Below are 24,652 nucleotides of genomic sequence, written 5' to 3' on the forward strand. Positions count from 1 at the left end.
GCAAAGCTTGCCCCCCCCCCCCCCCCCCGCAACCTGATCATCCATGCACAATGTGTGTTGTTTATACTACATAAGGATTCACACTCAGTGAATGAGTATGCTATTAGTGTATAGGATGGCTCTTAAATCGGTCAAAATAGAATACTTGCGTTGGATTGGTTCTCCAAATTCGTTTTTGATTAGGTATATTTTAGCCCAGATGCCATATTTCAAGTGAGTCTGTTTGTTTTCTGTTTTGTTTTTCTAGCTAAAGCAGATCTAGTCATAATCTCCCTCAGATCAAACTGAAAATAAACGATTTTGCTTCAGTTCTTGGTATTTACAGAATTCAAATGCCCAAATTTACTGCCTGTATAAGACACCATACAGCATTTTAACTATGGCTTTCAAATGCAAAAGAACCAAACACTATGTTCACTTATTTCTTTACATAAATTATTATGTACTGCAAGTGACATCTACTGGAGAAAACAGAGCTTAAAGCTTACACAGTCTGAACCCTTTGCTGCTAATAATCTAAAGACAAGCCCTGTAATACGTACAGCAAGGGGGTTAAAAAAATATTCCTTAGACTGGATCCTATAAAAATGAGCCAAGACATCTTTGTCAGGCAAAGGCAGGCTTGTGAAATTATTCTTTTCATACTATAAGAGGTTCCTTAGGCTGGAGAAGAAACTGTAGTTGTCATTCCAGAATTATTTTGGGTTTACAATACAAAGCCTTTTCAAATGCACTCATGTTAGCTGCCTGAATGCTCTTCACATTCATTCTTGCTCATGTACAATTACTAACACATCTTTTGAAGTGCTCTGTGAGAGGAAAAGTGGTTAAAATTTTCAAGGAATATCTTAAAAGGTCAAACTGAAATTTGCTTGAAAGTGCAGAAAGTTTTATTTTCAGTGCATTCCACCTGTGGAAGCTTAGCAATAAAAGGGATATTATGAAGATGTTTAGGTATGAAATGGCTGCACTTCATGAAAGCAGTTAAATACTCCTTATTTCATTACATCTCATGCAGACTTCATAGCATTTTTATTATACAAATCTCTTTGTCCGAACTACCTTTTTCACCAAATTCACTCTTTGTTCCTTATATTAGCACTGTTTATTCTGTATTTATTTCAAGCATTTAGTACAATCTGTTCTTCAGCAGACAGTCCTAGAGCAGGAGATACACATAACATTAAAGCCACCAATTAAAAATATTTTGACACAAATACATTAACCACAACTAAGCCATTAATAAAAGTGCACAGGACAATATTTTAAATCAACAATTTCAGCCGTCTTTGCCTGGGCAAAGAGATGTGTTTTCACTTGCAATGTTGATGCATAGTACACCTCAGTGTGGAGGTAACTCTGTAAGTGTGGGGCTACCACAAAGGAGATCCTTCCATTTACCCCCACATTGTGGGCCTCACTTGGTTGTGAGATTGCAAGCATTTATGCAAGGGCAGGTTCATATTGTTATGATTTTTGGAGGGGCAGAAACCCCATAATCTCTACATTCAGTGAAGGGTCAGTATTTGAGCAAACTCATGAATCCCTGAATAAATTTGAAGGGTCATAAATTTGAGCAAACTCATAAATCCCTGAATTTAGCAAGGGTTGGGAATAACACCAGCTAACTTCCCTGTGAGGCCAGCCTGGTGATGGTGAGTTGTTGAAGAAACAATGGTGCTGATGGTCAGCCATAGCCCCTCAGTGGAAGTCATCAACCAGGCAGAAGACTTTGGCAGGCACAGAGGGAGGTTGTCAGGGTAACATGTGTGAGTGATGTCACTTCAGGAAGAGAGGTTGTTGTTTTACAACAGAGGTTTTGGGAGTAGGGGGTTCTGGGAAGAAGGATCAGGAAGCAGGCAGAACTCCATGCGTGTTGGCTGGGAGAGACTGCGCTGAGAGACCAATAGCCATGACCCAAAGCATGGTGAAGCCATGAGAAGAGCAATGAGAGACACCCTTGGAGTGTAATGTTCTGCACTTGCTCTATTGAAGGCTTTAGGTGTGAATATGTGTAAAATAAACTATATTTCTTAAAGATGCTAGTGTCTTCTGTGCCTTGATTTCCCAATGGAAACACAATCTTGCTTAAGTTCTAAGACCTGGGGAATCTCTTGCTATCACTTGTCAGAGATAGGGGTGGCTAATAACAATATGAAATGAGATGTTTTCTCAGCTATTTGGTCCTCAAATCAGCATGAAAACCTTGAATCTCAGAAGATTATTGGAAGCCAATGCTGTTCTTTCAAAACAGGGGTTAAATATGGTTGACCAGCCATGCCTATTAGTTTCCAGGCCTCCACATTTTCCAACAACTGCAAGCTCTGAACTATTTTCAAGGTCAGCTGAATGTACATGCATTACAACAGTCCAATCCGGAAGTTACAAAAACATGGTTAACTCCAGCTAGGCCTATCTCTGTCCAGGAAAAGCTGCAGCTGGCAAATAGCTGGAGCTGAGACAAGGCAGCCATACCTACGAAAACTACCTGGGACTCACATGACAAAGTTGGTTCTAGGAGCACCTGAGCTACACACCTGTGTTTTCAAGGGAGTGCAACCCCATCTAGAGCAGACCTGAGAGCCCATTACCTAGATACCTCTGTCTTATCTGGATTTAGTTTCAACATATTGGCCCACATTCAGAAGAGCACTAATAGCATGCTGTGGATGGAGGACTTGCAGAACTTATTGAAAGGTGGTACATAAAGCAAGCAAGCAAGCAAAGGAGTTAAAAGAAGGAGAAAATATGAATGAAAAGCAAAGTCATGTTCTTGTTTGTATTATGGTTTATTTTGGTTGTAAAATCCTCTCATTTAAAGAATGTACAATTTTTTTAAAAAATAAAAATTTAAAACTCCAAAAAAAGCAAGCAAACAAACACAGACACACACACAAACAAATGAACAAAACCCACACAACTCACTTCTGATAACATGAATATTATGAATGCATCTTTAGATACAAACTCAGAATTAGTTAAGATTAGCTACTCCTTATGCGGGTGGCACTGTGGGTTAAACCACAGAGCCTAGTTCTTACCGATCAGAAGGTCGGCGGTTCGAATCCCCGCAACGGGGTGAGCTCCCGTTGTTTGGTCCCAGCTCCTGCCCACCTAGCAGTTCGAAAGCACGTCTAAGTGCAAGTAGATAAATAGGTACCGTTCTGGCAGGAAGGTAAACGGCGTTTCCGTGTGCTGCTCTGGTTCGCCAGAAGCGGCTTAGTCATGCTGGCCACATGACCCGGAAGCTGTATGCCAGTTCCCTCGGCCAATAAAGTGAGATGTGCTCTGCAACCCTATAGTCATCCGCGACTGGACCTAACGGCCAGGGGTCCTTTTACCTTTACCTTACTGCTCTTAGTCTATTTTTAGTCCTAGGAAAAAAACACAATGAAAACTTAGGGATGCTCAGGTGGTGCTTGTAGCCAGGGGCACATATTTGCAAGTTAGGCTGGTGTTCCAACAAGTGAAACTATCTGGAGAGAACAGATCCTGCCTCTGCTATACACATGGTTGTGACATCCAGCCTAAATACATACATACATACATACACGCACACATACATACTATGATGCCCTATATGTAGAAGTTCCTTTAAGGTTGGTTTGGAAACTTCAGCTGGTGCATAACTGTTATGTGACTGCCCAGGTACTGGTTGGTGCTGGGGAGTCAAATCCCATTACATCTATATTGTCCCACAGCAATGTCTGGATCTGGTTGGTGTCTGGCTGGGCAATAGCCTGGAAACCACATGCATGCCACCTTGGGTTCCATGAGGAAGAAAGGAAAGATATAGATGTGAATAAGAAATATATTGCACCAATCTGAAGTGCTGAGGATGATCTTCAAAGTCCTAAACAGGACTGTCTTCACACATATCAACCTGCCCATACCATACAATAAATATCAGAGGCCCTCACTGTGTGTCTTAACCAGGCCTGGCTCCAGATTTTGGAAAGTTATGAACAGGCGGCCTTTGGTACCCTACTCACCCCCACTCAGGGCCCACAGCAGGATAGTGCTCCTGCTCCTGCAGCTGCCTGTCCCTCATGGCGACTAATGAGCAGGGTTAACCCATGGCAGTGGTGCTTTAGCCAACAATGATTTTGCAAAGTTTTTTGCAGATAAAATCGCTCAGATTCGGGAAGAAGTAGACTCCACCGTGGGAGCAGGGCCAGGGCGGGAGAGTGCTAGAGTTCTGTCTAGTCAAGTTGAGTGGGATCAATTCCAATCTGTTACCTCCGAGGATGTGGACAGGCTGCTTGGACGAGTGAAACCAACCACCTGTCTCCTGGATCCTTGCCCATCCTGGCTTATAAAAGCTAGCCGGGAAGGACTGGGCGATGGGCTTCGTGGGATGGTGAATGCTTCCCTCCGTGAGGGAGCCTTCCCAGACCCGCTGAAAGAGGCAGTTATTAAACCGCTTCTTAAAAAACCATCTTTAGATGCGGCCACAATGGCCAACTATCGCCCAGTCTCAAATCTTCCATTCTTGGGCAAGGTGATAGAGCGAGCGGTTGCCGAACAACTCCAGGCATGCCTGGAAGAAGCGGACCATTTGGATCCCTTCCAGTCGGGATTCAGGCCTCATCATGGGACTGAAACTGCCTTGGTCGCACTGGTTGATGATCTCCGGCGGGCTAGGGACAAAGGTGAGAGCTGTTTCCTAGTTCTGCTGGATCTCTCAGCGGCGTTTGATACCATCAACCATAACATCCTTCTGGACCGTCTTGAGGGGCTGGGAGCTGGGGGCACTGTCCTACAGTGGTTCCGCTCCTTCCTCCTGGGCCGTGTTCAGAAAGTGGTGGTGGGGGATGAGTGTTCAGACCCCTGGGCTCTCATTTGTGGGGTGCCTCAGGGTTCTGTCCTCTCCCCCATGCTTTTCAACATCTACATGCAGCCGCTGGGAGAGATCATCAGGAGGTTTGGGCTGGGTGTTCATCAGTATGCAGATGATACCCAGCTCTACCTCTCTTTTAAATCAGAACCAGTGAGGGCAGTGAAGGTCCTGTGTGAGTGTCTGGAGGAGGTTGGAGGATGGATGGCGGCTAACAGATTGAGGTTGAATCCTGACAAGACAGAAGTACTGTTTCTGGGGGACAGGAGGCGGGCAGGTGTGGAGGATTCCCTGGTCCTGAATGGGGTAACTGTGCCCCTGAAGGACCAGGTGCGCAGCCTGGGAGTCATTTTGGACTCACAGCTGTCCATGGAGGCACAGGTCAAATCTGTGTCCAGGGCAGCTGTTTACCAGCTCCATCTGGTACATAGGCTGAGACCCTATCTGCCTGCGGACTGTCTCGCCAGAGTGGTGCATGCTCTGGACTACTGCAATGCACTCTACGTGGGGCTACCTTTGAAGGTGACTCGAAAACTACAACTAATCCAGAATGCGGCAGCTAGACTGGTGACTGGGAGCGGCCGCCGAGACCATATAACACCGGTCTTGAAAGACCTACATTGGCTCCCAGTATGTTTCCGAGCACAATTCAAAGTGTTGGCGCTGACCTTTAAAGCCCTAAACGGCCTCGGTCCAGTATACCTGAAGGAGCGTCTCCACCCCCATCATTCTGCCCGGACGCTGAGGTCCAGCGCCGAGGGCCTTCTGGCGGTTCCCTCATTGCGAGAAGCAAAGCTACAGGGAACCAGGCAGAGGGCCTTCTCGGTAGTGGCGCCCACCCTGTGGAACGCCCTTCCAGCAGATGTCAAAGCGATAAACAACTACCTGACATTCAGAAGACATCTTAAGGCAGCCCTGTTCAGGGAAGTTTTTAACGTGTGATTTTACTGTATTTTTGGTTTTTATGGAAGCCGCCCAGAGTGGCTGGGAAGACCCAGCCAGATGGGCGGGATATAAATAATAAATTATTATTATATTATTATTATAAGTAAGCCCACTAATAGGCAAGCCTAGAAGGGGAGTGGAGATTGCAGGGGTGGCACTGCTGGCTACCAAGACAGAAGTGGGCACTCTGTGTGTATGTGTTGAGTCCTGTTGGATCCTGCTGGGGCACATGCAGCCCCCTGGCAAATTCCCTGCTATACGGGTGCTGATGCCGGGTCTTACCCTCTCAACAGTTGTGTGTAGGAGGTAAGTTTGAAAGAAAACAAATGCCCCAAAGAAATGTATATTTTCAGACTTTCATAAAATTTATCTAGGATTGTCAGCCTTCACATAGAAATACAAGCATTCTACTTGAGACGATTAATTGTAATGTATAGCTTGACAATATGATTTGTCAATACGGTTTTGGGACATTGCAGTGTGCTGATCATGCATTACAGATTCATTCTAACATGAGCACCCACCATCAATGTGATGTTCTGGATTCCTCTTTCCCTTGCGACCTTTACGTTAGCAGAGCTTTCTGTGCAGGTATACGTGGGGGATATTTGTATTCATCCATCTGTCAAGTGTCTCTGAATCTAAGGTGGCTGCTATGAATCAGCTACGCTACCTGAAGGGCACAATATGTTTTCTGCCTAGCAAAATTTTCATCACAATTTTTTTTACGCAACAGTCTGTACATCAGGGCAGACCAAAATGTTTTGTTTCGAACAAGACACACTCTTCTGGAAGTTCCTGGGCCAAATGGTTTCAGAGGTCAACCTCCTACCTAAGTACCTATTTTGTGTGTGTCAGGGACCGCACAACTACATATCCCCATGTTAAGGCCTGTGCAAAGCTTGTCTGAGGTCCGGGGAAGGAGTTCTGTTAGAATAAAGTTATAAATTCAAACAAAAAAGCAGCCGGTGCCGAGCAGGGAGACTTAGCACTCCAAGGATCGGGGCAAATGTACCTGGCTGCCCCCAACTTTGCACAGGCCTGCCCATATTATTGGTGCCAACATGCACCACAACCATGGACTCCTCCCTAGTATTACCCACGCAAAGGAGGAGGAGACGCAAAACCTACAACCTATTCAGGGCATAGTATCTTCATATGGAAGATGTTGTCATTCTGGCTGCTGAAGCAAAACGTAACAACATAAAGGAATACAATACTGTAATGAAAAATAATATAGATTAAAATTGCATGAGATCAGCAATTATAGTATTATAAGTTCATTGACAAAGCAATAAACCAAGTGGAATTTGAATGAGTATCTTAAACTTGCTGTTTCCTACTCTGACTTAAGTTTTGGTCTCTTGTCTTCAGCCATATCAGAATTTATAATTCCCATAGCATAGTCTAATTTTCCACATTTCCTCACATAACTAGGATTTCGGAATCAAGTTCATAGCTACCCAGCCAGAGCAGGCAGAAAGCACAAGTTAAGAATGGGGGAATGTTTCTCTCTACATTTTTATACTGATCAGGGGACAAAGCAGAATTTTCCGTCTTTTACATTAAATTTGCTATATACGTAGGCAAACCAACATAAGATGTAGATTATGGGTGTCCATAGTCTAATTAGGGTAAAGTGCACCTGGGATCTCTGTTTTCTCAGCAGTTCTTTAGCATATCTATCTATCATCTATCTATCATCTATCTATCTATCATCTATCTATATCTATCTATATCTATCATCTATCTATCTATCTATCTATCTATCTATCTATCTATCTATCTATCTATCATCATCTAATTCTTTAACTTTATCATCAGGTTCCTGTCACCCAAAGATGCCAAGTTCTCACAAGTGCCCCCATGTTTTAGCTAAAGTTCCAAGCAGCTTGCATAAAATATCACAGAGTTGCAGTTTTCAAGTCTTGGGTCATTTACTTTGGTCCATCATGAGTGCTCTGCTGTTAGTTGAAGTTTGCTGAAGCTAAAGTTTGCCAAAGCGTTCTGAAACCTAGGGCCAAACAAATAGGAGTAGAATAGGGTGAATACAATGATTAATTATTTTTGTGATAGCCCATACCCAGGCATTCTGAAACAAATCATGCCCGTTACAGAACAGGATTGAGTTCTGCTTGTTTAGCCTAATACTTTTCATTACATGGAAGAGAAGGGAGGTGTTTTTTTGTTTGTTTCGTTTTTTACAAACTCTACTATCCCCCCAGGTGAATATAGAAGACTTAGGGCAGTAATGGTGCCCAGATCATTTGGATGGATGGAGTAATAATACTGCAAGCATAGATGATCTCTGTGCTAGCAGCTGGTGGGGCAGTGGTGTTTGCCTGACCTCCTGCCGCCAGTGTCACTGCTGTTCATCAGGACGGAGAGAGGGAGGGGCAAGGTGGTGGTGAGGTGGATGTGGCACTGGGAGCACTGGTAAGCTGCAGTGATGCAGGAGGCGGTCATTGCTGCTGACCACTGCTGCTCTGTATGGAAAAGCTACACAGACATGACATTTATAATGAGGTATGTGCAGCAATTAGCAAGATTGTTTCAGTTTTTGGGCACATTGGGATATGGCAAATGAGTAAAGTTGTACTGGTTTTTAGAGGGTTGAAAAGACTCCTCTCCCATGCTTGTGGCAAATTCAAAAGCAGTAAGATACGTCAGAACTTAAAAACAAAACAAAAAACTGGTTGGCCTGTTCTTGCTAACATACAAATATATTGACTGTAGCAGCTAGGAACTAAACCACAGACCACCTTGTATATAAACATGTAGATGTTTAGAAATGGAGTGTTGAGTACTGATCTCAGTGTCACTGTGGTTACTTATTGTCAATGAATGAAAGAATTGTTAAAAGTTTCCCTGCATTTTGAGTAAGAAACTCAAATTTCCTTGTAGCAAACATCTCTTTGTTTTTACAGCACCTGTAAAATATGGGGGGAATATGAGTTCATAGACTGAGGCATTTAGAACATCACTATATTGGGGAAAACATTCAACCTGAGCAATATCTCAATACAATCCTATCCACAATTAAAATATTATGCCCATAACTTCTGTGACAAGATGGGTTTTCAAAGGCCTCTCCTGGGAATCAAAATAGTAATTACTCGTTCATCAGGCTCAAGAGGTATGTGCGCTAGGTTATACAGAGCTCATTAAAATAGATTTAGAAGATACATGCAAATACCCAAAGAGGTGGGAAGACTCCCTAGGTGGAGAGATTTGATTCAAACCATGTCCTGTAATTTGGCACAAAGCTACTTCTTCCGTATGAGTTTTAAAGGAAAAAAATAATAATTGTCATTTAGAATAGATTTCACCTTTGTGATATCCAGAAAAGGTATACAGTACCTTCCAGATTGTGACTGAGGAATGTTGAGGCAAGCGTTAGGTGAAATAAATGTACGCAGTGAATTCTGGATTTTCATTACATTAAATCAGTACTAACAAAGCCTCTGTAACCTTTTCATTATGATTCAAACATTTGGAAAACATGAAAAAGGATTACACGGACGTATAAGAAATGTAATGATCTATTTCTGTGCCAGAAATATATATGTAAATATATGTGCGTGTGTGCCCATTTCTAGGCAGAATCACATGTTATAAAGAACACGGCACCCATCAGTTGAATTTCCTCTTCTCCCTGGGTGGCATCTAGTTTTACTTATTGTTTGTTCTGATTATGATGTGTGTTTTCCCTGTTTTACATCATTGACTGCTGCTGAAAGGGAAATGCATGTTGAAAGACTTAGGGACAGAAGACCAGGAAACAGAAATTCCATGTCTGAATTAGATCCTGGATTTCTGAATAATTCCTGGTTGTCCTGGGACACAAACCTTGGTGTTTTACTACAGTCATCCATTGCCTTCAGAACCTGCCAGACCTGGATAATGATAGGAGTTGGTGCTCTTGCATAGACCATGGGTGGCACAGTACAGAACGGAAGCACCGAATGTTATTACACACGTGTGATGGATTCAGAGTCATGGGGTATCTTGGGAACCTTGGAAGATGTTGTGGGGATAACGTGTCCATCTATTTCTGCTATCAAGCTGCAGCCAGTACAGACGTCTCCAAGCACCCTAGAACAGCCATGTTTCCCTTGGCCACTTCCCAGAATTGGATGAAACATGCCATGTATTCCAGTAAGTGTCTCTCACCCCCATGGGATGCATTCAGGTGGAATTCCTAAATCTGGAAGAAAATACTACCATGCACTATGTTTCTTTATTTACTTCAGAGGAGAAAATAAATCAGATGTATAATTTGATATCAAATTTGAAGCCTGCACCATGCTCGTGATTTCACATTTGCAAGATGGCTACTGCTTTCCCATATAATCCTTCCCAGTTGGCATGGTTTCATGTTGGAAAACGTAACACAAGGGCTGACACTGCACGGATAGATGCCACTGCAATGTTCATGTATACAGTGATTTCCAAATGATGCTTCAACTGTGGCAATTGAAGCAGACTATGCCTGTGTGTTTATAATTCATCGATACCTTATACACATGTTGATTTAGGTATATGGTATTTTTAAGAAGTAGGCAGGTCCTTTTCTTGAGGTGCTTCCAAATAAAATGAGAGAAGGAAAGGAAATATGGAGAGGATGGTGAGTTGTATCCACTGTAGTTATGCTCAGCCATGGAAATGAATGAACACGGCTAACATTTATTATAATGGGTTTACTCTGAGTTGAACTTAACTGGATATAACCCGATGCAAGCTTACCTAGGGATGGATGTGGGGAAATGTACTCAAACATTATTGGGCTTCATTTCAATTAAAGATCAGTGTTTCATATGAAAAGTAGGTTTTGGTGAGGGGTTTTGGTCTGAGTGAGGGTTCCATGCATAATGGGCAGCACAGGAAACTGGGCAGAGTAATTAAGAGAGCACATAAAAAGAGCCCTGCTGTATCAGAACAAAAGTCTATTTAGTCCCACCTCCATTGTCCCACAGTGGCCAACCAGATGCCTGGGAAGCCTGCAAGCAGAATTGGAACCTATCCGCACTATTCCATTGAACCAGCAACTTACTTTGAGAGGCATGCTGTGTCTCCCCTTGTGCTTGAGAGAATCTATGCACATGTTTATATATTTTAAACCTGCCATTAAATTCATATAGAATTTCAGAATGAGAACCTATATTTGGTCATATTTTCTATATTTGGTTGCTAGTTTTCATAATTATGGGAGACTCGCAACATTTAGGTGGGAGGTTTTCATGACAATAAAGAGCGTTTGATGTGGAAGCTCTTACAGCCCGAGCTGTGCCTCTTTTGCTCTTCAGATAGTAATTATTTAACATATACGCACGTAGGTTTTTACCTGATCAGCTATATTTGAGGCAAGTCATTAGCAACACAGCCTAATCACAGGACTGTTGCAAACCTGAAGGAGCTGAAGAGGTGTTATACAGCATATTCATTATTAACATCATTGCTTAATACTATTGTTTACCTCTGCCTCAAGACATATTTTCAGACTATGTACACTTAACTCTCTTGAATAATAGTAATAAAATCACTGGTTTAATTCATTAGCAATAGTTACATTAGCATAAATATATTAATCTGGCAATCAGATGGGGTTGCATTTCTTTCGCATGCTAGATGTAGGGGAGAGGAGTTTCTCCCTATTATTGTCAGGTTGAGTTAATGTTCAACTAGGGATTACTTTGCTTGATGGAGGAGCAAAGAGATGTGGATGTTTAATTCTTCATTAATCTTTTCCTTGCCATAATGAATAAAGGTGTAAATATTAACACCTCTGATTTTCAAACATCAGTTTAAGCTACCATCCATAAATTCACTTTCTTAAAGGCCACATGCTTCAATAACTGAGCTCTCTCGCCCAGATTGAATAATTCCACTCAGACCTATGATTTACCTATCTTTTGGCTACTAAGCTACCTGCATATAAGGTTTTGTAACAAGGTTTTGTAATAGTAGCCGATTGGTTTGCCCTAATTTCCCAACTTTATTTATACTGTTTCAAAAAGCAACAATTTTTTTAATAAAAAAAACCCCAAGACAGAGAGAGGAACAATCTTATTATTACTGTGTGTTTCAATATATTTTGTAGTTCCTCTTTATAAATTATTTGTTGAAGCCTTTGTATTGTTTTCTGGTTGTAACTGACAGCTTTATAATTCCTGGGGGCACATTTGAGGTCTCTTTTTCTTTTCAAACATTCTTCGCTATCCACAGTAAGGGCTGTTTTTCTTTGTTTCTTTGCTGTCTATGGAAAGCAGATCAGAGGCTGGCACTGAATGTGGTAGGCTGTGACATTCCACTATAACTAGCAGTTTACTTAAGCTATGTAAAGACCACGTTCCGAGGATGCCCTCCCTTCCAATTTCTCTGCCAAACCCACTGTTTTCATAAATCATGACAAAAAAAAACTTTCAAGACCTTAAAACAACAACAACAACAACAAAAACCCAGCAACCAAAAACCTACAATATTTGCATGCCACTTTTTAATTGTTGATGCACTGATGTCAAATCACCAAGCAGTATATTTTTAGTAGCTCTCTCCATGACTAGTTGGATGTGCAGGAATAAGCAGTAAGGGAGTATCACTTCTGGCAGAACTAGAGTGAATTAGAAATTCTATTTTCTAGACAATTTTAATACATTCACTTTTTTAAAACCTCCTTTAAATCTACCTCTTACTATATTTTGCTATTGTTGGGATTTAGTGCATGATGCCTACACATGTGTACGTAATATTCTCTACCTTTTGTCTTTAATATTCGTTGGTTTTTAATTATTAAAGATAAGTATTTGAATTATAAATATTCTAGTTATACAGGAATAGGCAAAGCAGGGACATACCCTCAGGCAAAATTCTTCCATTATCCATAATCCTTCTGCCTCCTGCCTCCATTTCTCTACCCCCCTATCTTCATGTCGTCTCAAAAAACACAGAGGCATTCTTTTAAACTAACCTTCTCCTCCCCACTTAAACCACAGAAATCCCTTCTCAATATGTATAGGGGCCTTTTCCTTGAAGTGGGATGTCATACTTGTCCTAAATATAATAAAGTGCTATCTTCAAGGCATTTCTGCATCCAAAACACTCCCTAGAAACCTGCCTAGTCTTCCCATCTAACCAGTACGGATGTCACAAATCATAGCACAGAAGCTGCTTTATAGTGAATCATTAACATTGTCAGGAATGAGTTGGCAAGGGGGAAAAAAATTACAGATTTCCATTACAGAACTGAAGTAGCATATACAAATGACAGCATTGTCATTTCGCTTGCATTGTTTTATAAAGCACACAACTGATTAGGAAGAGTTTATTCCAATATACATATACATACGCATACACACATACATCGGGTATGCATACATGACAATTATGTTTTCATCATGTAGCATTTGCAAGTATGTGCGTGTTATATATATATATATATATATATATATATATATTCTCTCATTCTGAAGTAACTGTCCTAGCTAAGGTGGAATTTGGAATTAAATAAGTAACAGTTTCTTCTTCCAGCGGGATTGTGTCGCTTTAGTGAATATATCAGGGAAGCCAAAAGTATAACTAATACAAAATATATGTGTAGGAGATCTTTAATCTACATTCAAGTTTGTAATTTAATAAAGTAATTTCTAGTGTGGGATTCTATAAAGGCTGCTAGAATAACACTGATGCTGTATTAATAACCTAGCAGGATGTCTACTGTCAATTTTTCTCCTTAGCACAGCTTGAATGGGAGATAATATACATTTATAACATGCAATACAATTAGTTCTCTTTTGAGCATCAAATATTGTAAAGTAAGTCATTTTGATCAACACATGTGATGCTTTTTTACATAAAAAGCCCTAATATATTTGTATTGTAAATTAGTTTCCCCCCCTATTTCTTAGAAGACAATCGCATGGAATTATACATGTCTTTGTTGTTCATGGAGATAAAAACGTGTCAAGCTATCAATAATAAGAAATGTGTGAGGATGTGCAAGATGCACCTACAAAAAAAGAAGGCTGATTTTCAAAGAATAAGTTAATTTGCTTTGACAACACAAGGAGTTATCTTTAAATACTCAAAATGCTAAGAAAAACTATGCTAAGCAACATGTGTGCTTCAATATTTATCTACAGTTATGCATGCATATCATTTTAGCATAATTGGTCTTCACTTCATATGGCCAGATGGACATAGAAAACCAGATTCTAAATTTATTTATACTGGGTTAGCTAATTAAATTGAATAAATCCATTTATACCAGGGGAAATAGCTTGGATTCATGCCTAAGGCATTGAAATGGGAACCTGACCCAGATGCTGAAAAATACTCATGACTCTACAGTAAATATTGCTCAAACACCAAGCAGTTATGCATGAAGCATACTGTACTTGGTGGTAGTTTTCATCCAGCTACATTTAACTAGAGTGATATTGGTTTTCTAATCAGAGGCAGTGTGACTGTTGAATGAATTCTTCAGGTCAGAAGCACATGCTGATTCATTAAATTCACTGTAAATATTCATTTTAGCTTTATTTGTAATATTTATCTTAACTGTACTGTTTCCTTTTTTTGAGGTTTGCTGTCTTGGGTTCCTTTGCTAGGAAAGGCAGGACAGAAATTTAATAAACCAATACTGTGATGGTTCTTGCTTCCATGTCATCTGCAGGTGGCTCTAAAACTACCTTAAAAGATCCCGGAACATGGTTTGAAAGGATGTGATGTAGGCTGCATTCACATGACATTTTATTCCATATTAACATTTCCACATTACATTTGAGCTTTCACACAATATGAACGCTACTTCCAGAACTATGGTGCAAGTTTAGCACTCATTCCCTCATTATCTGCAAACCATTGTTTTTCCTGGAAGCAAATAACACGGAAAATGAGCACTCAACTTGCACTACATTCCACTATAGTTCCAGAAGTGTCTTTAATGTCATGTGAAAGCTAAATTATAATGCATCAAAGCACATCTGAGTCCATTCAGTGCCTCAATGGATGATGGTCTGGTAATCTTATGTAAATTAACTTGAGTCTATGAGGGAAGATACGTGAGATACAAATGTACCCTCCCACACACAGCCCTGAAAGTTAGATAAAAACCCACCCTTCGTAAGCTTCTACATGAATGGAAGTTGTTATATTTCTGAAAGATAACGAACACAAAATACAACTTTCACTGCTATGTTAGATTTTCTACCTGTGAAACAGATTTCCATATAGGTCAATGAATCACCAATGTATCTATAACAAGGTAGGGTATACAAGTATGCCATAAATAAGATATTCCATACATACATAATATCCACGACCCCAGTGAAGGTGTTATTTCAAAAATCACTGAAGGCTTCTTTTATCATGACAGAAAGATTTTAACAAAATACTCTGTGGGCTGAATTTAGAACTTTAAAAAACTTGAAAAGATTGCAAGCAGAAACTGGGATTTCTTATATATTATGTGTATATAGTTAAAAGGCAGTGGATAAAAAAAGGAAGCCTGCCTAAGGGAAAAGAAAAGAAATCAGTCTGCCTATCTATCTATTTATCATCTATCTATCTATCTATCTATCTATCTATCTATCTATCATCTATGTATGTATGTATGTATGTATGTATGTATCTATCTATCTATCTATCTATCTATCTATCTATCATCTATCTATCTATCTATCATCATCTATCTATCATCTATCTATCTATATCTAATATAAACTTGTGTGTGCCAATTTGTGTGTCCTAACCAAATGGATCAAAGTCAGAGCATTAGTAAGTTTTTAAAAAACAGATAAAAGAGAAAAATATCATTGTTTATCTGGTTTAAAAACATATTTTATCTGGTAACGATACATACATTTGGCTATGAGTAAGAAGAAGCCTTTAATACAAAGCTTCTGAGTTTGTTTCCAGGGCAAGGTGCTGTCATGATGTTACAGGGATGAAGGGAAGCTGAATATTAAAATTCACCACATGACTCATCTTTCAAAGCCCCATTCCGAGAGGTGATAAACACCTTCAACTGCATTTTGAAGATAACATGAGTTGAGGTTCCCTTGCCCTTCGTGTGACTGTCTATTTTCAAATCTTACTTTATTCTGCTACTGCCATCCATGGTAGCAATGGCAGCTGGCTATAGGTTACAAATCCCCCCAAAATATACGTAACGATTAAAGACGCACATTACTACATGTATCTTTAATTGGATATAATATGCTGTTGATTACCACCAGACTGAGTGAAGTAGCCTGCTGAATAAAGGAATTGTAAGTTGATTATTATATTGTGTTTTGCTGGGTTTTATCATATATATTTAGTTGCAAGCCGCTCTGAGTAGGAGCGAGACATAAATTATTGTTGTTCTTATTATTAATTTATATTTGTTTTAAAACACATCCATTCTGCCTTTCTATAAAATTCTTTCTATAAAATACTGAAAGCCACGTCCAATCAGACAATGAAAGCAAATGAAAATCAATCAGACAAACATTAAAAGAACAAATAGCAACAATCAAAAATTGCTGGAAGACAAACCAGACAGAATCAATAAAATAATTTAAAATGCCTGCATAAATAAGAGCTTCTTTATCAGTCAGCTAAAACTACACAGCAAAGGAGCTTGGCAACCTTCCCTGCAATGAACTACATGCAGCAGAATTATGGGGGAACGGGACCTGTTCTGAGCATGAAAAGATCTCATTTCTCCAACAGGACAGCACCAAGAGCTTTGGCCCGCCATTGATTTCAGAGTTTGACAGGCTCATGCAAATGGCATTCACACAGATTGAATTAGGGAACTGGGCTGCAGACACAAGAGGAAAGCAGGAATCAGTTAAACTTTAGCAATCCATGGAAGTTTTAGCTGCAGCAATGTAAAGAGAAATTGATTATTTATATTTATATATACTGTATTATTATTATTATTATTATTATTTCAATAAATAAGCGGCTTTTCAGCCAAACAGTCTAACAACGGATCGAAATAATAAACACACAAGTGTGCACAACCCACCCTATGACTAAAATCATCAATATAACCAGCAGGAGGCAACATAAAATCAGCAGTATGAAACTCAAAAGGAGAATCACAACAAAACAGCGTTAACAACCCCTCTTCAAGGACCAGTGGAATTAATCTACTGAAATCTCCTCAGGAAGGAATTCCACAAACTGAAGCCACTATTCCACTAGATTACAATCTTGTGTCTGTTGTTGGGAGCACCATCTCTGAATTACATCTTATTTTTCGGGGGGTGGGTGGGTAGCAGAGTCATATGAGATAAGTCATATCCTCACATATCCTGGTTTTGGCCATTTAAGGACAAAACCATTTCAGAAACGAAATATTTTTTTTGGGGGGGGGGGCAGATTTATGAAATGTTATCAAGGAAGCAGTTGCTGCATTCTGGTACAGACCAGCTGTTTTTTTAAAGCCACAGTACATTACAATAAATTGAGAAATCACCAGGGTAAGAATTACACGGCAAAGGCCTTGTTACTCATATAGGAGTACAACTGGAGTATCAACCAAAGCTGGTGAAAAGTAATTTTATGGTCACAACTGCTTCATGGGACTTAAAGGCTGGGAATGTCTGTCCCCCATCCGAAACTCTGAAGAGCAACTACCATGGACATACAGTGGTACCTCAGGTTACATACGCTTCAGGTTACAGACTCCGCTAACCCAGAAATAGTACCTTGGGTTAAGAACTTTGCTACAGGATGAGAACAGAAATCGTGTAGCGGTAGCGCGGCGGCAGCGGCAGTGGGAGGCCCCATTAGCTGCAGTGGTGCTTCAGGTTAAGAACAGTTTCAGGTTAAGAACGGACCTCCAGAACGAATTAAGTACTTAAGCCGAGGTACCACTGTATTTTGATTTTTTAATAAGTGCTGTGTGTGCCATCTCATCTAGCCACTTAGCACAAACCCATCTCCACCTCCCATATGCCTAGCTAGTCCACCTCCTCACACTGAAAGTAAACCAGTGGTGGGGGCAGGGCAATACTGAGCCTGCAATAATTCTCGGTGTGCAGTCTGTGCTCATCATGGGATGGACCCAGATTCAGTTAGAACCTACTGCAATCAAGGTGAAGAGGTTCAATGGGACCAAAGTGTGACCAACCCATAGTCTTTTATAATTATGCTGTGGCCATTGAGAGTACCAAGGTGGACATGGCACAGTTCTATTACATTCATTACTAACTCTATAAGCCATTTGAATACTTTTGCAAAAAGGCAACTAAGAAGTTCAAAGGTAAACAAAGTCCAATCAATATCATGGCTCCCTGCCTGTAGTATAAGATGGTGTTTGGTTGGACAGAGAGTTTAAAATTCCAACAGAAATTAGCATAGGTCAGGAGGAGAAAAGGAAACTATTGGGATCCCCTGCTGGAGCTTATAAAATGTATGAGGCTTACCAAGTGAAGTTAGGGACATGGGTCAGAGGCATTAAAAGGTCAATTCCAGTGTTTATAAGTGCAAGCAGCAAGCAGAAGGCAGCCTACTCCCCTCTGTTTGCTATGGGCCCACAGAATATGGTAAAGTCTTTGCCACAAGTCATCTTTGTTTGAGAAAAGTTTACGATGCTTCTCCGTTTCCCTGCTTGATATGGCTTGACTGCCCTGATTGCTCATGAAGGTCTTCTTTGTTAAGGCAATGAACCAGGAAGGAGGAAGCAAAACCAATGTTAATGTAAGCCACAGCACAATAGCAATAGCTGACATTTTTAAGATGACAGATACAGTGTTTGAATCCGTTGGCAAAGATGGACAAAAAATAAAATAAAAGATGGACCATTCCGTAGCCCTCATGCACTAATTTGTTTTGTTTCCTAAGGGAAAAAGATTCTGTAGAACCACCAAGGGTCAAGGTTTCCACTTGCCCCCCTGCCTCCCCCCACAACTGAGACCCTTATTAAGAGGAGCTACTACTTGAGGGGTTTATTCCTGCCCTCTCTGACATTTTTGGGAGGGGACATTTAGAGATGGATGTATATGGTTCTTATTTTCTTTCTTTCTTAAAGTAGGATTTTGTTGCCTTAAATTTTTGCATGTTGCACTTTGTTCCTTGAATTTTGTTTTTGTGTCAAGGGATGGGTGAATATGTGAATTTCTTGTTTTGCCAAGTTCAGTTCTCCACATTTTGACACCAGTTTGCCTTTTTTAAAAGTCCTCATGAAAATTCATCAGCGTTTTAGTCTGAATTTCTCCTAATATTCATTCACCTTTTCCTCCTAATTTCTGCCAAGATACAGATTTTTGTATGCAATTTTGCCTAACATACTTATTTTTGTAGGGTAATTTTCCTGAATATAATGCATGTTTGTATACTTTTTTTTTTTTTTACAAATATATTCACACTTCACCTTAGCATACATATTTTGTGCACACTGTATGGCTAGTATTGCAAAATTCAGAGAAGCGCCAGAGCAGCATGGGGACTTGTTCTGCTGAGGCGCCAAGAGGCTTCTTCCCTGTGTCTCAGCTCTGCCAGTCCACCAAGCAGTCCTGCTTTTCCTGATTGTACGCACATGCAGAGCTTGAAGAGCTGACATGCAGTGGTGCTTCTTCCTGTGTGCAAGCTGGGAAAGAGGCCAGGAGGTTGAAGAGCCTCGTCACAACCCTGCTGCATCTCCGGCTCACAAGGAGACCCTTTCTGGAGGATGTCTGCTCCAGGTTCTGGGGGGGTGGTCTCCTCATGAGCCAGAGGCGCAGTGGGGTTTTGTTGAGGCTGGTAAGGTCTCCCCCCTACTTCTGGGCCCTCCGAGAGGTGCTGGAACACGGTTCCTATGTGTTCCAGCTGAAAAAATCCTGGTTAAGACCATAGAGTAAGCTTTCTTGCCAGGCTTAGCTAGGCCTGGTTACCAAACTCTTTGTTCTTCCATTCCACCATGTGAACTCCTACAAATAAGGAGGTCTGGGCTGGTTGCTCCAAGCTCAGACCATGTGGCTTACGCAAGTCATCCTTGTGTTTATGTTTATTATTAATTAAATTAGTATACTGCTCTTCATCTGAAGATCTTAGAGCAGTTGACAATTATTCTATACAAATAATTTAGAAGCTTTCACCACTTTGGAACCTAATTTTACTGCCTGTGTTTTCTAACTGCTATATGAAAAAGCACATGAATCTGACCTTTGAAGAGTTTGTAAGTAAATTTTTAACTTACCAAATGTGTTCTTTTTCTATGCTAAGGGAAGTGGGGATCTTTGGAAGCAATTTAGAGAGGGAAATTTTTAAAGCTCTAACAGCCTATATTTCCAAGCTTTACTTTGCTACACATTTTGTGATTTTAAATCTCTGCTGGGATTCTCTCACCAAAGAGTACTTGCCCCAACCTAGATTTTTCCTTTAACCAACCAAAACACCAACAAATATTAGGCTTCGGTATGTAGGTAAGTAGGCTCCAGAGCTTTAAATTATTTTAGAATTAATAGTGAAAATAATAAAGTATCAATTCTGGCTCAAAAACCTGTTACAATATTTCTTTATTTTATTTAAAGAATTTATAAACCACCAGCCACCATTCAAAAACATTGCAGCAATGTACAGTACACAAATAAATACAAAATACAAATTTAAAACAGTACATTGTTTTTTATATTGTGTGACACCTTCAAAAGTGTATAGTGGAGCTCTGGCACAGAACATCGCACTACCTAGATCATTCTTTATCTTTTTGTTGAAACAAAACTTCCCAATCTTAACATATGAAATGCAACAGTAACAAGAAAGGTCTACCATTTCCCTGCAATAAGGCCTCCAGGCTTTACTTCTATAAATGTATTCTAGCTCTGTCCTGAAAATGCCAAATAAAATTGCCAAATAAATACCAAACAAAACTGTCGACTTTGTGCAGTGCATACTTTGCACATTACATTTCAGATGCAACATCTGGTTCTCCCTAGAGTCCTGCTTTTTACCCAATTTTCCAGCTGGATTGACTGAGGCAAAGGGAGGTCAAGCAACTTGCCAAGGTCAGGCAGTGAGCTAGTGCTTTACTAGGGATTAGAATTTAGGAACTGCCGAACTAATGGAACAAATAGCCTTCATGGTCCAAATCCCACAGGGATAGGCAAGTCACAAAAAAAGGAGAGGATTAACCAAAAAGGGACTTGTCCGCTTGGGTAAGCAAAAGATGCCCAATACAGAAGAAATACAAACACTTTCAAGTTGCTGAACTATAATCCCAGGACCGCTGATGCTTGTGTGCCAAATGTTTGGGGAGGATTTTAATGACTGGTAAGTGTGTGGTTAATATTTGAAGCCCCTGAAGCAGAGAAGGCCCGTGCATCTATATTTCAAAAGAATCAGAACAGAGCCAAATCTCCAGCCATCCCACCCCATCTTGTTTAAAGAAGCTCGGTTCATCACACTGCAAAGAAAGCCTCCTTATTTTCCACGGAGGGGTGTCGACTGTGCTCCATGCAAAAGGTAAACAAATATTACAAGCCTGCCTGCCTCTCACCAGCAGCACATTTGAAACCAATGTCACCATTCTAGTTACAGAGCAAAAATGGAAACTGTCTGTTTTGATTTAAATCTGTCCCTAAGCAATTTCCATGAGTTAACGCGGCAGAAGTGCAAGTACAAGAACAAATAAACAAAGAAAGCCAGGCAGCTTCCTAAGCAACTAAACATTTCCAACGGGACGTTCAACCCCCACAGTTGCACTAATCTTAATGATCAATAAAGGGGTGGGTGACACTAATTTTACTACTGGATTGGAGAGTGGGGCATGAAAACGCTAATTAAAAGTCAATTGCATACCTGAGTTCAAGTCTGCTTATGATTCATACACTTATTGCTGCAGTTCACATTGAAATGACAAAGAGCATTATAAGATGGCAGGAGGGCCTTTATGTCCCCTGGCTGTTCAAGAGTCTCTTCTTGCACTTTCTTAACGATGCCAGAATGACTCAGTTTCATTTTGCAGTTTTCACTTGCATTAAATAGACAAGAGATATGGACAAACAGCCACAGGGAGTTTTTAAGGAAGGCAAAAATAAGGTAAAGGAAAAAATATTTTTGGGTATTTGCAAGAAAAATGGACCTCAGAACTTTGGGCTCCTCCAGATGACCTGTTTCTTAAGCATTTACTCTGATGCACAAAGCTCATGCAGAGATTATATGATGTATGCTCTTATTGAGAGTTTATTCTGATTTGTTTGCAGGAAGGTTATATGACAATAACACCTATCCTTATTTCACTCTGATTTAGGGTTGCCATGAAGATTCAGACACAAAAGTTGCTGAGCTTTATTTGCAAGATTGCAAAGAAATTGCTTGCGGTCACAGCATTCCGTATATGGACATACTTTGGAATGCATTTCCCCATCACTTTCCTAACTGCAAAACAAATTAAAAACAACAGTGATTTTGTTACTACAGAGTGATTTTATCCGATTTAATTGCACAAACCTAAATCTACAGTATGTGATAGAATCCCTTCCACAAAATGGCGACAGCTGGGGGTGACCTTTGTCTTTGTAGCCTAACCCTAACCCCCCCAAAACCAAGCCTGCTGGAATTATTTCCAGAGGAGCAACCATGTTGTAGCAAAACTCAACTAAAAACTTGTGGCAATTTAAGGACTAACACATTTATTATGTTCAGGGAAGTTTTTAATGTTTGATGTTTTGTTGTATTTTTAATATTTTGTTGGGAGCCACCCAGTCAGGTGGGCAACATATATTATTATTATTATTATTTAATAATAATGGTGGTGGTGGCATAAGCTTTCACAGACTAGAAACCACTTCACTGGCTGCATGAAATGTTACCCCAAGTTGAGGGGGGACAGAGAGAAATGCTAGCAGTGCAATGCAAAAAATAAAAAATAAAAAATAAAAAATGTAGACTGTAATAATTGCCTGTTGGAGCTATTGCAGGGGATACAAAAGAGTTCAGTACTGGGTGAAAGGGATGACCTTATTTTGATGTTATTATTCTTTTATTTTTATTATTTATTTGATTTATATACCACCCTATACCTGGAAGTCTCAGGCCGGTTGGTTAAAGCTGAAAAAAGGAAAGATTGGGGGCAACTCAGCTGAACATCCTGCATTACCTTGTAAGGAGTCTGCATTCTGTCTGTTACATGAACCAAGAAGGGGCGTCTTGCCCATAGAGGCAAGTGGCGTGGGGCGCCGGGGCACCAAATTCTGGAGGGTGCCAGGGAAGAGGCGGAGGCTGGCTGCGGCGCCTCCCGGCATCAGCTCACTGCCCTTGCCTGCCTCGCCATGCTGCACTGAAGCAGCGCTGTGCCTGGAGCCTCCACCTGCCATGGCCACTGTGGCACAGCCGCCAGGGAAGAGGCAGAGGCTGGGCACAGTGCCGCCCTTACCCGTCTTGCTGAAGCAGCGCTGGGTCCAGAGCCTCCGCCTCTTCCCCACCAGAGGAGCCACCCTCCAGCCGCTGCCCGCCTCCTCCAGCCCTGCAAAGCTGCTGGCAGAGCCGTAAAAAGGTTGTCAATTCCACGTAAGTGGGACAGTGGGAGTAAACCCCACTGAATTGAATGGGACTTACCTCTGAGTAGACATGGTTAAGTCTGCACTGTAAATTGCTGTGAAATTGGCATTTTAAAAATAGGCTGTGTGGGCAAATTGATGGTGAAGATGAGGGAGGGCATTCTGCCTGTGTGCTTTTAATCACACTAACAGCTCTTCAAATACATGGCTAGATTGCACAACCAGAACCTTCCCTTCTTGCCAAAGGAAGGAGCCGCAGTTGGCTGACTGCCCCTCTCGAGCAGCCGTGATTCAAAGCAGCCCCTCTCTGGAGCCTTTCGTGTGCCGCTCATCGTCCCTCATTCATTTTTCTCTCTTCAAAATATAGTCTGGCCACCCACAAGGTCTGAGGGACAGTGGACTGGCCCCCTGCTGAAGAAGTTTGAGGCCCCCTGGTACTCTCTTGGTTTCTGTTTTTAAAAGGCTACAGAGGCATAATTTGGCTAAAACTGGGAGGAGTCAAAGGTGGGCTTTATGGACGTAATTAAGGGCCCTCTATCTTCTGCCCCACAATGTGAGCAGCCTAGCTGGTTCTCTCTGCCACAGACCGCTCACCATATTTGCACCATCCTGGCTTCTCTTCACCAGGACTTGATGGTGTCTTGTTGGGTATCTTGTCGCTGATGGGTTTTCCCAGTAGATACTAATATTAGTGCTTAAGTCGGTGGACACAAAGTGCGTGTCTCCAAGGCACATGTTCTTTTGGAAAATATAAATGGAGCTGCAGCGTGTCAAAAGTCTAAGCAGGTCATGCTGGTCCAAAAGTTGCCAAGGCAGGCAGTGAGGTTATAATTGTTGCTGAAGTTCTGATACCACAAACTGGAAAGAAAAGCACCAATTGTTTTTAATTTTTAATGCTCTCGTCTTCCTTCTGGAAAAAACATGGGAGCCAGTGTGGTGTAGTGGTTAAGAGCGAGACTCGTAATCTGGTTAACCGGGTTCGTGTCTCTGCTCCTCCACATGCAGCTGCTGGGTGACCTTGGGCTAGTCACACTTCTCTCTGAAGTCTCTCAGCCCCACTCACCTCACAGAGTGTTTGTTGTGGGGGAGGAAGGGAAAGGAGAATGTTAGCCGCTTTGAGACTCCTTCGGTTAGTGATAAAGCGGGATATCAAATCCAAACTCCTCCTCCTCCTCCTCCTCCTCTTCTTCTTCTTCCTCTTCTCATATTCTGCATATTGATTCACTTTATACTACAGGCATGTTCCATATGAATAATAGCCCTACAGAATGCAGTGAACAGGTATGTCAGGTGCTGTAGCATCAATTGCTAGACTAGTGCTAACTAATTTAATTTAATAAATGATGCTATTAAATTTTTATCTTAAAGATACTGATTCCCCAGTGACTCAGAGAAGCAT

Source organism: Podarcis cretensis (assembly GCF_951804945.1).
Source record: "Podarcis cretensis genome assembly, chromosome: 1".
NCBI classification, from domain to species: domain Eukaryota; kingdom Metazoa; phylum Chordata; class Lepidosauria; order Squamata; family Lacertidae; genus Podarcis; species Podarcis cretensis.